The sequence below is a fragment of the Kryptolebias marmoratus genome, linkage group LG15 (assembly GCF_001649575.2).
Source record: "Kryptolebias marmoratus isolate JLee-2015 linkage group LG15, ASM164957v2, whole genome shotgun sequence".
In the NCBI taxonomy this organism is placed as follows: Eukaryota; Metazoa; Chordata; class Actinopteri; order Cyprinodontiformes; family Rivulidae; genus Kryptolebias; species Kryptolebias marmoratus.
Genome location: NC_051444.1, coordinates 24,570,956 through 24,584,185, shown reverse-complemented (window position 1 = coordinate 24,584,185; position 13,230 = coordinate 24,570,956). Strand labels below are relative to the sequence as shown.

General features: G+C 38.5%; 1 protein-coding gene across 4 annotated transcripts in view; it reads right to left on the bottom strand.

The window, feature by feature from the left end:
• The window catches only part of tspan4a (tetraspanin 4a), a 189,632-nt gene that overhangs the window by 132,116 nt on the left and 44,286 nt on the right, over positions 1–13,230 (bottom strand). The gene's annotated exons all lie outside the window — the stretch shown is intronic.

Genomic DNA, 13,230 nt, shown 5'->3' with positions numbered 1-13,230 from the left:
ATTTGCATGCTCAGGACCAAAAGTCTCCATGGCCAACCTGCAGCCTTTTACAGGCTAAACACGTGCAAGTGACACGCAAGTCTCAAGCACAGTCTGGACAAATATTTCCCTGTAGACTGCTTGTAGGAGCGCGTCTGGCTGGTTGTGACTGACGCTTAAATGCAGAACCCAAAGGTTAAAAGTGTTGTCACCAGTAGCATCAGTACAACTTGTTTAACATAAAAAAACAACATGTTGTTGCAACCTTTTTACCTCATATTGACTATGTTACCCAACCGGGCTCTTAATGCACACTGCACTGCAGGTTTTAGGTGCTTCACTGGTTCCACACACCTGTTTTTATTGGATAGGTATTTACCAGGCTTCTGCAGAACTCAATGGCAAGCTGTAGATGTAATTTATTCATTTGACTCATGTGTGCCGAAGCAGGAAACATCTCAAACACTCAGTACACTGCACCCTGAGGACCAAGGGTTTGGTAAGACTGATTATTATGTGCACCTCTGTTAGGTCTCTGCAGATGTTGGACCCTGTTTATTGTGGAGCAATAACAGGAAATCATCACTGCCCTTTGTACACGAACGGGCCAGCATTGTCCACATTTAGACTTCATTAACAGTAAACATTCTTTTAGAAATCTATTCTTTGCTTTCTGCCTTTATATTTGTCTTCTTCTAGATAAAGTACTTCAATCTTAATCGCTTTAAGTCTTTAGTTTCTTTTAGCAGCTTTGAGATCAGAGTTCTACATAAAGAGATTAAATTATTTTATCGACTTGTAATAATCCACAGCAGGACCTGAAGTTGTCCATCTTACCCATGCTGAGGGATTTTAAATTGAACTGAAGGTAAATGAAGGAAATATAATTAGAACTGTTCCTGTTTTTGTATTTTACTTTGATCTGAAGTTTTAAATGTTGTATGCATTGTGCTGATTTACGTCAGTTTGTAACAAAAACCTTCTCTGATGTACAGTATTTGGTTGAAAATGTTTGTAGAATGAGACCCAATGTGTCAATAAAATTAAAAGTGTAGAAAAAAAAACTAAAATTTGGAAGTGAAATAAATGAACAAACGTTTTTCTGAATCAAAATGCAGAAAACAATATCCAGCAGAACTTTGTAAACAGATGTGAGATCAGCTTTCCTGGAGGTGACTGAACCACTTTTTCTTTCTTCAATCATGGGACTCCCCTGGATGCCTTGACATTAGACTTTTAGATAAGGATAAATGCCCGTTTAGAGCTTTGTTAAATCAACACCGAAGCAGAAACAACGGCACAGTCAGTGTTATTTAAAACTACGTCTTGAGTAAAAAGGAAAATTGTGAAAGCTGGCAAATGTGCTTTCCTACTAATGTCATAACCTGAAAAAGAAAACAACAAACTAAGCCTTCAGTGTAAAATCATTTCTCTCCAACGAACTGTGCTAATCCTCCCATTAGATAAGAAAAGAATCTGCTCAAAATGTTGCTGGAGAGCAAGAAGTCACGGCATGAAACATATATGTGGCTGTTGCTTTATTTAACCACAGACACATAAAAGTATAGGTTTTAAAATGCCAAATGAGGGCTTGAAGTAGGTCAGTGTTATAGCTCTGCCAAAATCTGGCGTGTGTAAAAGCTGAAAACGGGAATCAAACAGTTCTGAGTATTAACCTGGCAGCATTGATAAAGCCAAAGCTGCAGCAATCAGGCACCACCTAAAGCCTCTTTATAGGCCAAAAAAAAAATTAAACATTTGGAGTCAATCCAACTCAAGATGCGATAGCCAATTATCCTTAACCCACACAAAAATGATTATGACTCGGTCAATTTTACAAATATAGAGCTGAAAACAGGTGAGGTGGTAGCTGAGAGTCATTCACAACACATACTCTGAGTGTGGACAGAATGGGAGACATCTTGTGAGATTGTGCATAATGTTATTTTCAAGATTTGACCAAACACTGCTTTATTTATATATATATATATATATATTTATATATATATATATATATATATATATATATTCACCACTTTAATTTCAAAACTGCCATAAAAAACTTTGATATGAATATTAATCTGACAAAACGCTTATGTATTCAGCATCCACCCTCTCTCTTGATTATTTGCTGCATTAACAGAGTTGTCGCAGCAGACAGAACATATGACGATCTGTTGACACAGAGCCTTATTATTTTGAAAGGTGTGACGGTATCAGTAGGAAACCAAACTATAGAGACATTTGTTCCTGCAAATTCAAATGACATTGCAGGCTGTGCGCTTTCATGCGCCAACAAGCCAAACTCAGCAGATGCAAACTGCCGGCTGATTACCTGGACTGCTCATGCTGAGCACGTCCCCCCACTGCTGCAGCTGCCAATCAATGGTCTGTGAGACGGCGGAGGACAGGCAAGATAGGGGCTAACAGATCTCAAATCAGCACAAAGACAATTTTTTATTGATCTGGCTAAATCAGGGGAGACAGATGCAACCCATTCACAACTCCAGCAATCCACAGATCCTCCACTGGGCTTTGACCTACATTACGATGACAAGTAAACACAACTTCAGAGGCCACGTCTTCCATCTCTTCCTCTTGCCTGTTCTCTTATCCTCTGTTCTCTGTGCCAATCTCACCCTCTGTTGCTGAGTTTCATCCCCCTCCTCCCTTTGCAGTGTGAAAAAGACACAATAATGCCCACAGAATTAATTAAAAAGTGGCTCTAAATGACTTTTTTTTCCCATAAATTTTGTTGCTGTGGGGTGTTTGTCCCAGCTCTGTAGCAGTTTCTGCAAAAGAAAATTAATAGATACTTTTTCTGGGAGTGTCACTGTTTAATAATTTGTAATGTTATCAGTTTTTGTCTTTAAGCACAGAAGTAATTTTCTTTTTTGACACTTTTGTCTGGTAATGGGAGATAGTCAGGGAGCCCTCACTCGCGCAGGCAATAACGCACAAGGTCGGAGCTTATTTTGCCACCATTTAGGTAACAGGAATTAACACGAAAGTGAAATAAAGTGACGCCTCATTGGCTTCCAATTTGCGTGAGACTTGTTAGCTGCTGGCGAGTCAATTTGCGCCAAAAGTGTGTGACATAAATGTGGGCGCAAACACACACATCCACGCCCACACAGACAGACCCGGTGTTTTCTTTCCATGCGATGCTCAGAAAAAAAGGCTTGTTTCCATGACAATGTGGAAAATGGTGCACCTTTTAAAGGCATGAAAGCTTAAAAGCAGAATTTAGACTAATGGCTCGCTCACATAATTTTGTACTAAGATAGATTCTGAAAATGTGCCTTTAATATATAACACAACAACTTCAAGCCCTGTTTGTAGTTTTGGAGCTCATATTGCAAACGTCTAACTTTTAGGACTAATATATTTAGGGGAAAAAAATGAAATAATAACTGGTTTTGTTTTCAATATAGCACAAACCCATTGTAGTTACGGGATCCTGGTGCATATTTGGATTTAATTTGTGGTTTCCACTTTTCTCACCCTTTCAATTACAAGGAGCATTGTCTGTGCTGCCATTTCTGCAAGGTTGCAATGTTTCATGTAAACAGAGATGATGACAGCCTGCAGCTGGGAGCATATCTGTGCTGCCTCGGGATGTAAAATCAGAGCGAAACTAAGCGTAAACCTCTCTGCTCCTTAACAAAATCTGACAACTTAGGAGTAAAAATAGCATATTACAAAAAACACTACATCACTTTTGCTTTGAATGATAAGCAGAAGAGATTCAACTTTATTAAGTGACATGTGTGTCATGAAAAGGTTGATGATTTATTTTTTTATAAAACTTTGCAGCACAGTAGCATAGCACTGGAGCAGCTTCGCCTCCTGACTGACTCATCTCTGAAGCAGGACATCTCTGCTCAATCACCATGCACCCGTAGCAGCAGCAGACCTGCAGCTCTGAACTCAATCATGACCGCTGCTCTCACTAACCCCTCACAGTTTGACTCTTTGACATCTCGCAATTTCCTTGAGAACCAATTTGTTATTGGCACCGACATAAAAAAAAGACGGTTTGAACCAGAAAGACTTGAGACGCCTGTCAGGACTGTTTGCTGAGTGAGAGAACAGCTTCTTCCACTTGAGAAACATGACATCATTTTCCCACAATTTCAACCAAAACTGGGGCTCAAATCGCAATGTGCTGAAAAATTCATGTTCGTATGTAGTGAAAAGCTGTAAAACGATAAAAAAAAATCTCAAATTGACTTTTCTGAAGGTGTAACAAATGGCTTTTTTTACACTGTAAAGAGGTGTAGGCCATTTTGCCCCATTGAATGACCTACCTTTTCAAATCGAAATACATTTCTCTTACATCTTGAATTCCTTTCTCTGTCTGTTACCCATATATCTCATGAACCAATACACACAATTTATTGAAACTTTCAGAAAATAATCATTGGATGTCCATCTACAACTGATTAACTTTGTGAGACAACTCAATTCAAGTTGGCCACCTTAGATAAAGCAACTTTCTCAGATATGAAAAATGGCTACAACTCAGTCAATTTTACATTTATTGAGCTAAACTTTGATGTGGTTGTAGCTGAGAGTCATTCCCAACTCGTACTCTGAGCGCTAACTGATTCAAGGTTCAAGCGTTGCTATTACCTTATGGAGTCAACTCTGCCTGTTTGCAAACTATATCTTGAATTACTGAGCAGCCTTTATTGAAACTTGCAGAAAGTAATCCCTAGATAGCCGTTAGCTTTTTGGAGTCAACATACTTCAACATGGCAGCCACAGCCAACTAACCTTAGAAAATACAAAACTGTTCATAAGTGAGTCAGTATTTCAAATATTGAGCTGAATTTTAATGCGGTATCTGCAGCACTTATTTTGAGTGCTACACATTGCATAAAATCTTTGCTTCAAACTTTTTTTTGCATCGACTGTTGGAGTCAACAGTGTTCGGCTGGTAAGAAAATATCTCATGAACCACTGGACAGACTTTAATGAAACTTTCACAAAGTCGTCTCTGGATGTGCATCCAAAACTGATTAGCTTTTGCAGTCAATCGAAAAGAGGGGAAAAAAATGGTCATAACTTTACAGATTTTGAGCGAAAGTTTGGTGTGGTGTGTGTAGTACTGTACTCTGAAGGCTAACACATTGTGTGACACATTTTAATATTGTACATATCACACATGAAACTGTTTTCAAGATTCAACCAAAACGGCTATAACTCTGTCTTTTATCAACATAAATGATCTTAGTGTAAAAATCTACCTTTAAAGCTTCGCCACTTAAGAGACTTGTTTCTGGTCTGTGATGTGTGACATGAAATGATTGCTTCTCCATCTACACCATCAAGTGGAAGTATTCTTCTCTAAACTATTGGGCAACATCCTCAAGCTCAGACAAACTTTTTGCTTTACGTCATGTTTTAGTTTTACCTGGAAAAAAAAAAAAAGAAAAAGTCACATTGAAAGAGCTTTAGAGTTTTACATCATCTTTTCGTAACTAAACTAAAACAAAACATCCTGGTCCCTTCCAGGACTGCGTGGTTCTCCTCCACCTCCTGCTGTTCCCAGAGCAGCACAGCACAGCCGACTGGCAAATTACTGCCAAACACAAGGGAGCTGAGCAGTAATGGTTTGGGAGAAAATGCAGCATGGAGGTCTAACATCAAACCTAAACACTGTGGAACTCATTTGACCTAAAAAAAAAAAAACACTCCTCTGAGGGACAGTGTTGGGCTGCAATTAAGAAAACTTGCTTTTAAGCTTGTTTAACCCAGCCCTCTAGACTCCAGTGGTACAAGTTAGGCATTCTGAACATATAAAATGTAAAAAAAAAAAAAACATAGAGAAGTAGGTCAGACCATAGCAGATGTTTGAGAACTTTTGTAATTTTGATACGCCTTAAATATCAGCTCCCTGCTTTTACTTCATTTAGCAAACAAAGGCTGAACCCTGCGAAAAATCACAAATTTGGCTTTAAACAAGTTGAAATGAAACTGTATCTCTACACCTTCAATTTGGATTTTTTTTTTTTTTTTTTTAGCCCTTTGAGGACTACGGGAGCGCCGGCGCTCCCATTTGCATACATATTTTCAAATGGTAGTCCTCAAAGGGTTAGACATTCTGGGTGCAGATGCATCCATGAGGATCATCATAAACTCATAAGACATTTAAACAAAAATGATTTAAAAATTAGAGGAGGGACATTGAGCATTGTGGTAAATATTTTATCCTATAGTGTTTTAGAATTGTTCTCCCATCATTCATTACATTTTTGCAGATTGACATCTACAGATTCTTCTGTTCGCTCACGCAACACATGGCATCACTGTTCCTTTTCACACCTCCCCAACAAACAAGACTTCCTCCTAATGGTAAATAATTGAAGTTGACATCAACATGTACATTTCAGCAGAGCAGTTTTCCCGCCGGGTGCTGTTTTTCACTTTCCGATCAAGGTGTCAATGAGTATTTACAACAATACAAATTGTTGCACGCTGACTGCACAATCACAGATTGATCATGCTCTTGATTATTCTTTTTTTTATCATTAAGGGTGCTAACCTACAGCAGTAGATTTTATAAAGAAGCTTTCAGCTTCAGGATATTGTTGGTAGAAAGTGCAAACAGTGCTAAGTGCTCAGTGTCATGGAGGATTTGAGTTTGTCAGGATGTAATTAGGTCGGGTCAGTAGTGACTTGTCTCAATTCTTGAACTTATTTATGTCTGTCGCGCTTTTATTTGGTCATTAGGCTGTGACTGCCCACTTCTTCTGTGCATTTTCTTCTGGAAAGACATTTAACTTTCAGCTGACAACATTTGGTTTTAGCTCAGAGGATGTCAGGGGAAAAAACACAGCCAAAATTATGGATGTGGTCTCTTGCAAAGGCCTTGTAGTTTTGGAATTTATTGTTCTTACAACCTTGCAGAACATGAATGTCCAAACCCCATAACAGGAAGATATACTTTTCATTAACATGCGAAGAAGCTTTATTTCATTGTAGCTTTGCGTTGTAGACACATCATCATCAGTATTATCTTAATGCAGCATTTATCCTGCAGAAACAGCCACAATAACTACTAATCTTTAATGTGACTCAGTAGATAAAGGATCAAATCAGCTGTTTTTAAAGAATTATATCACTGGAAGAGGATTTTCTTTTCATCAACTAACAGTTTAACTGGCTAATTGATGTCCTAGAAAATAAAATTCACAACCGTCTCAAAAGAGCTCTAAGTTTCTGATTATTCTTCCTGCACTCCTTAAGTGAAATATGCAAATAAATGCTAACATCAGTCTCAGGTCTACTGAACTGTCACTGAAAATTCGGCTTTCATCAAAGGTCTGATTCAGCGTCCCATTTCCTCACTGATGCAACATTAAATTTCCTCACTGATGCATGATGATTTTGCTCCTTCAGACAAACATTTTTATTTCATTTCTATACATGCTAATTCAGGGGCCTGCAATCTGTCTCAAGGCGCAACAAGTTCCCTGCTCCTCAAAGAGCTATAGCCATTTCAGAAACAAACTTGAGATGTTAGGTTTAAGAGGATGGCCACACCTAAACCATACCTCTAACCACCTGGCGAGTTTTCTTTCACTTGGTTCATCTCTTCAACACTTTCTCTCGTTCTCTCAACAGCTATCTTCCTCTCCATCAGCAACCTGTCCTCTTTAACCTTTTACCTGACTCAGTAAATTCAGTTAAACTCAGTAAACTCAGCCAAAACACAAAAAAGTCTAACTCAATCGCAAATCAAACACACCTTTCCTTTTTGTTAATTCCTTATCCCTATGTTAACCCCATTTATCCAATCCTCGCTGTTTCTACTGTCCCTTTGATTGAGCCCGACGTCGGCCTGGTTATTTGTCGACTGCAATGAAACCCACACCTCAAGTTGTTCTTTTTCCCAGTCTTAGCATCCAATTAAACTGTATTAGAAGTCCCCAAATGGTGGACTGAGGTCCGATCTGGAACCAAATGAAGTTCTTTCTGGATGTGGATCACACTTTTTCTTATAAGGAGTGGTTAGAGCTATCACCTCACCACAAGAAGGTCACAGGTAAGCCTCCTGACCTTTCTGTGTGGAGTTTGGATGTTCTCCCTGTGCATGTGTGGGTTTTCTCCAGGTTACCTCTCACAGACCAAAAATATGCATATTGGGTTCATTAGTAACTCTAAATTGTCCCTAGGTGTGAGTAAGAGCATGAATTAGTCTTGTTCGTCTCCACGTGTCCCTGTGATGGACTTTTTCTCAAATTTACGGTAGTTCATTTCTAGCAGCACAGATTTCGTAGATGTTAAAGTAGCCTTTATTTACCCCGGGGCTGACCTCCTCATTTTATCACAAAGTTGAGATGAGTGAAGAAAAGCAGCACAACTCTCACTAAAAAAGAAAAGTTGAGAGGAAACTAAAAACTCTTATATGTTTATTCTCCCTATGGAGGGTTTAAAACTTGTTTGCCTCATATTTTTAGAGACAGTGGTGATCATTAACGTCTGCAAGGTGTTACTCTGAAATTCATTCCAGCTCAAATCTGAACTGCGTGCACCCAAACCCAGTTTGTCAGATCCAACAGTCCTAATGGCCAATAAGGATCCCCCAACTCACCCGGGTAAGCTGTTTTTTTCTATTATTTATCTCTCCCTTTATTAAAGACACTCATCTTTATAGTCAGCAGAAACATATATATCAGAAAATATATATGGGAAACATCCTTAAGGGTCTTAAAGAGTGCAAAACATAAAATAAACTGACTCTTACCACTTTTTACTAAACTAATATTAGCATTTAAAAGAGCTTTTAAAGGGTCTGTCAAAACACAATGTCTAACAAAAACAAAAAGTTTTGATTTCTCCTTTTTCTTCAGTTCAGAATTGAAGAAGCCTTTAGGATGATAGGTGAAACCTCTTAAAGAAATAAGAGAAGCAGTCCAGTTGCCTTCTATTGAGCCACTTAGGATGAGCAAACAAACTCTGTAGAAGAAAAACAATCCTGCTGAGATTTGAAGTAGTAACCTTCTAACCACCATGCTGCACCAGACAGCAGTGAGAGATCTGCTCTGTCCGTGGATTAGGATTTCCACTGCAGCTTTTTTGAGCTTTTCACTCAAAACCTGTTGCTCTTTATTGTATTTTCGTCCTCGCCTTCTTTGTGACGAACCACGCTGTTTCTTTTGTCACTGAGTTTCCAACGACAGTTCAAGAAAAAGAGACTAAAGAGGTTTGCTTTGTCTGCGTGGCAATAAAGAGAGCTGCATTTTTTTCAAAGCGCACGCCTCGTTACAGAGTTATTTTCACACATGAACATCAGAGATCTTCAAGGAAATGTGTGAACATTTTGGCCCAAACTTTCCTTCTGCGGCTTCCGCTCACACCTTTCGCTGTACTTCGCTGCATGAGATTTTCTGCTGGAGATGGTGCTCTCACAGCGTGAAATTTAAAGTAGGGGATGTTGGGAAGCGTGCGCGCCCAGGAGGTAGGATGTGATGCAAGAAGTGTACTGTAAAATGTGCTGAATTTCATTTACAGCACATTGAGACTGGCAGAGAAGCCTCCTTGGTGGCTGTTTTTGTGTGTGTGTGTGTGTGTGTCTCATGATATTAAAACCAAATGTATTAAAAATACACAGGTTATTTAAACAAAAATAGTATGAAACAACAATTCTCATTGCTGCACACTCTCATATTAAATGAGCAGCTACATTTACACATTGCCTCACCAGCTGATTATTCTGGGCATTTTACTGGGGAGGAAAAAAATCTCTGCAGGAACTCAGGAGGGAATGCTGCAGGCATTTGCATTCTCACATGGCACCAGAACATCTCCAGATCATTTCAGGACTGCAGTGCTTGTGCTGAAATGACTTACAGGAGGAGATCAGCGGCAGGTCCTCGTTTTATTTATTCTCATGAGGGAAGTGAAAATGAAAAGCCCCGCTATGAGAGAAATATTAGGCCCATATTACACAAGATGCACGTCCTCAGAACATACTGACACCAAATTGGTTTTCTAGATCAACAAATTTGGAGAAAATTAGGTTTGTTCAAGGTCTGTCCGCATCTCAGCTGCACATTCTAATGAGATCTGGCAACAGATATACCCCATAAAATTATGGCTCAAATATAGATGCAGATTTCAGCATTTACTCATAAAGCCACTTATCTATAATAATAAACTCTTGCAGCACATGTCCGAATGCACTTTCATTCATCTTCATGCTGTCCAGTAAGTAAAGCTGCATCCACTAAAAGAAGTTCTTGTTTTGTTTGTGTTCTTCAACCAGTGTAACTAGAAAATACCTAAAGCAAGTCTGAAGTGTGCCGATGCAGCTACTGCACACAATCCCAGCATCAGCCTTGTGAAAATCCGAGCTCACAAAGAAATGTCCACATTTTGATGTCTAAACAGTAATAAAGACGCATAAAGAGAACCAAGATCAGAAGAACTGTTAAAAGCTGCGGCCAGTCACCACGGTAACCACACAGTTGTGTCTCTCGCTCCCTGATAGCACTGTTAGGAAAGGCAGACAGAAATACAGACTAAAATATAAGCCTCGAACAAACATTTGCTGTTTGAAAATTATAAGTAGCATCTTAGGAATTGTTAAACATGAAAAACAGAAGACTCAAACAGTGTCATGTACATTTTATGTTTCTACAGTGTCTTATGTGCGAGATTTGACAAGTTAAGAAGGACCACTCACTTTTAGTTTAGAAGAGAATATTCTGAGCTAAAACTGAAGTCTATGGAAGCCTGGGCAGGCCCGCTCTGAACTCTGGACGAATTTGAGAGAAAACTGTCCTATAAACATGAGTCCTGCAGCAGTGAGAGTCACACTGAGTAAACAAAGATACAAATGCCTACGTTTTGATGTACAGTTTATATGTGTACTAAAAGGTTAGTGACAGCAAGAAGAATTTGCAAAGTTTTTGCACAAGTCAAAAGTTAGTGTGTGACATTATCAATGCTGGTATTCATGCTGCAAAAAAAGCTCCAAAAATCCTAAAAGCTAAACTTCAGTTGTATAAAAAGCATTTAAAAATATCAAAATGCCAATTCAGTCATGTAAAGTCCAGATTTTACACTATGAATGATGTTTGTACTGTGAAGTATGTCTGAGCTATAGAGTTCAGAAGTTGATTTTCTCACTTAATTTGTCAAAATCCAGTTATTTGTATTGGGAAATTGTTTGCAGCTTTCTTGAATTTCGTCCACATTGTATGATGTACAGCTGCCAAAAATCACAGCACACTGTTTCCGCTTGAGCTGCACCCTTTGATGTACGATTTACATGGGTTTTTTTTTGTTTGTTTGGTTTTTATAAACTAAAAAACAAAAATGACCAAAACAATAATTAGGTTGCTTCAGTGCTTAAGCATTGGAACCCTTAATAACAGAAAAACATGCATTCATTTTTTTAATTATAGGAAGCTACATTAAGCAATAAATCCTTTTTTTCATATACTGTGCAAGGGCTTTAAGTTTTGACCTTAAAACAGGGTGCTGGGGGACAAAAATCCACACTTTTCATTAAAAAAACTCAATATATTTGTTTTTTTACAATGTGTGAAACTGCTATAACTCCATCAACACAAGGCGCCAGCTAGTACATTTGAAACAGTGTCACAAAAAAATGTTGTCGCACCTCGACTGTCTTTACTGAACAGATTATTTCATCTCAATGTGACAGTTTATTAACACTTCAGGTTGAGGTGCTGAAATCTCACTATCGGATATATTTTATGGTGTATATGAGCAGATGATCAGAGCACATTCACCTTTTTCTCTCACAATATATAATTTCTGTGCGCCTATGAAAGTAAAGTTAAGCATTTATCCACTGTTGGTTCTCAAGCAGAAAGTGGTGCTCTTCCCACCCACAGCGTCATGTAGAAAATACTGAGGTTACATTCAAAACCTTTTTCAATTGCCAATTTGAAAATCTAGAATATTACTTTGACATTTTAAATCTGGTTATGGATTGTCCATTTGACACATATAACCACTTTAGCTCAGATTTGTTATTTTCAATGACTGGTTTGATATTAGAGCTCCTCTCTGTTCACCTGGAGGATCCAAACATGAATGACTTCTCAGAAAGAGAGGGCCATTTTCTTTGTGGCCATTATTTATCCCCGGCAGCACTAGACACAGTTGTGCTAATAATAAACACCAGAAATCCCTCTTTGACAGCAAATTCTGAAGCTGCAGATACATTTGGTGGTACTCTTGAAATACTGTTTAATTTCTTCTAAGCCATTCAGTTAAAAACAAACAGCTTAATCTATATCTGCATACCTTAAAGTAAACAAAAATGTGAAAAGAAAAGATTTATTAATTTTACAAAAATATACTAAAATAGTGCAGACAGGGTTGTTGGTACTCTTACAGAGACTTTCAATCTTTGCATTATTGTCATTTTTCTAACTAAATGTTTTACCTTAATTATTACCTCAGGACTCTTCAAACTTTCACTATTTAAAGGGAACAAACAGCCACTGTGTAGTTTGGTAATGTTGTGTGTCTAACCACAGTGAACAAAGAGCAGAGAAAGCAAAGAGCTCTGAGGAGCTCAGAGATCATAGATATCCACGGTAAGGATAAAGGCTACACGACCATCTCCAAGCAGCTTCATGTTCCTCTGACCAGCTGCCAGTATTATTAAATATAAGGTTCATGGGACCGTAGCCAACCTCCCAGGATGTGGACGCAAGAGGAAATGCAACTCCAGGTTGATCAGATGGATAGTATAAATGGCAGAAAAGGAGTCAAGGAAACTACTCAAAACCTTTATAACCAAACTCCAAAGTCAAGGTACGTCACTCTCTGATCACATTATTCGTTACATTTTAAATCCTAATGGACTCTATGGAAGAAAACCCTGGAGGGCTCCACTATATGCAGGAAAACACAAAAAGGCAGACAGGAATTCATCAAAAGGCGTGATGACAAGCCTCAAAGTTTCTGGGGGAAGTTTCTGAGACTGATGAGACAAAAACTGGAGCTTTTTGGTTCCAGTCACACCAGTTGTGCTGGGGGTTTTTTGTTTGCTTTTTTATTATTATTGAGGAAGGGTACCTTCAAATTTATCCACGTCTGAAGCCAAGGCAGTAATTCGTTTTTTGATTTCATTTCAGCACTCAAGGCCTCTGTTCATTCTGTTAGCAATAAGAACAGATATTTCGACAAATCATGTAACTACAGAGGCAGCATTCACTCTAAAACTCTGTGACAAGTTGCAATGAATTGCACTGTGGG